The sequence below is a fragment of the Rutidosis leptorrhynchoides genome, chromosome 5 (genome assembly GCF_046630445.1).
Source record: "Rutidosis leptorrhynchoides isolate AG116_Rl617_1_P2 chromosome 5, CSIRO_AGI_Rlap_v1, whole genome shotgun sequence".
NCBI lineage: Eukaryota > Viridiplantae > Streptophyta > Magnoliopsida > Asterales > Asteraceae > Rutidosis > Rutidosis leptorrhynchoides.
The window spans coordinates 153272818-153274622 of NC_092337.1; positions in this window are offsets into that span (position 1 = coordinate 153272818).

Consider the following 1805-nt stretch of genomic DNA (forward strand, 5'->3'; position numbering starts at 1 on the left):
CAAATCTTTTAATATTCTTAAAGAGAAACTCACTAATGCGCCGATCATGATAACACCAAATTGGAATCTACCGTTTGAACTTATGTGCGATACAAGTGATTTTGCAATGGGAGCCGTTTTAGGACAAATGATTGAAAAATGATTTCAACCTATATATTATGCTAGTAAGACATTACAAGGAGCACAAACAAATTACACAACTACTGAAAAAGAACTCCTTGCTATTGTCTTTGCTTTTGACAAATTTCGTTCATATCTCGTTCTAGCAAAAACGGTGGTCTATACCGACCATTCTGCTCTTAGATACCTATTTTCGAAACAAGATGCTAAACCACGATTAATCCGTTGGATCTTACTCTTACAAGAGTTCGATATTGAAATCCGAGATAAAAGAGGAGCAGAAAATCTCACCGCTGATCATCTTTCTCGTCTTGAAAATCCCGAATTAAAAGTTCTAAATGAATCGGCCATACAAGACAACTTTCCTGATGAATATCTATTGAAGATAGATTATAATGAAATACCATGGTTTGTAGACTATGCAAACTACTTAGTATGTGGATTCCTTGAAAAAGGATTATTGTACCAAAAACGAAAGAAATTCTTCAGTGATATAACACACTATTTTTGGGAAGATCCACATCTGTTTAAAAGTTGTCCCGATGGAATAATACGCTGATGTGTATTCGGAGATGAAGCTAGTAAAATTTTAAACCATTGTCACACAGGACCAACAGGAGGGCATTATGGGCCTCAACTAACAGCAAGAAAAGTTTATGATGCTAGATTCTATTGGCCTACAATTTACAAAGACGCACACCTTCTTTGCAAATCCTGTGATGCTTGTCAAAGGGCCGGAAAAATAAGTTAACGTGATGAAATGCCACAAAATGTCATTCAAGTATGTGAAGTATTTGACATTTGGGGTATTGACTTTATGGGTCCATTTTCAAAATCTCATAATAATCTATATATTCTCGTAGCCATTGATTATGTATCTAAATGGGCGGAAGCACAAGCTCTCCCAACTAACGATGCACGAGTTGTAGTCAACTTTTTAAAATGTCTTTTTGCAAGGTTTGGAACACCGAAAGCTTTAATAAGTGATCGGGGAACTCATTTTTGTAATAATCAACTTGAGAAAGTTCTCAAAAGATATGGAGTAACTCATAAAATCTCCACTGCATATCATCCACAAACAAGTGGACAAGTTGAAAATACCAACCGATCTTTAAAACGTATTCTAGAGAAAACCGTAGGATCAAATCCGAAGGAATGGTCCATTAAGTTGGAGGATGCACTTTGGGATTTTAGAACAGCCTACAAAACTCCAATTGGAACCACACCTTTTAGACTCGTTTATGGAAAAGCATGTCATCTTCCAGTAGAAATTGAACACAAAGCATTTTGGGCTTTGAAGACATGTAATCTTGATTTACATGAAGCTGGACGTCTACGGTTAAGTCAACTAAACGAATTAGAAGAATTAAGACATGAAGCATACGAAAATTCATTAATCTATAAAGAAAGAACGAAGAAATGGCATGATAAAAGAATCAGAAGTTCAAAAGAATTTAAAGAAGGATACAGAATTCTTCTTTTCAATTCACGATTTAAGATATTTCGTGGAAAATTGAAATCAAGATGGTCTGGACCACTCATAGTCAAAAGAGTTTTCCCATACGGAACGATAGAATTAATAAATTCAAATGGAATTGAATTTAAAGTTAATGGTCACAGAGTTAAACATTACATAGATAGTCCAATGGAAGTTGACAGCGAAGTTAATCACAATTTCGATACCA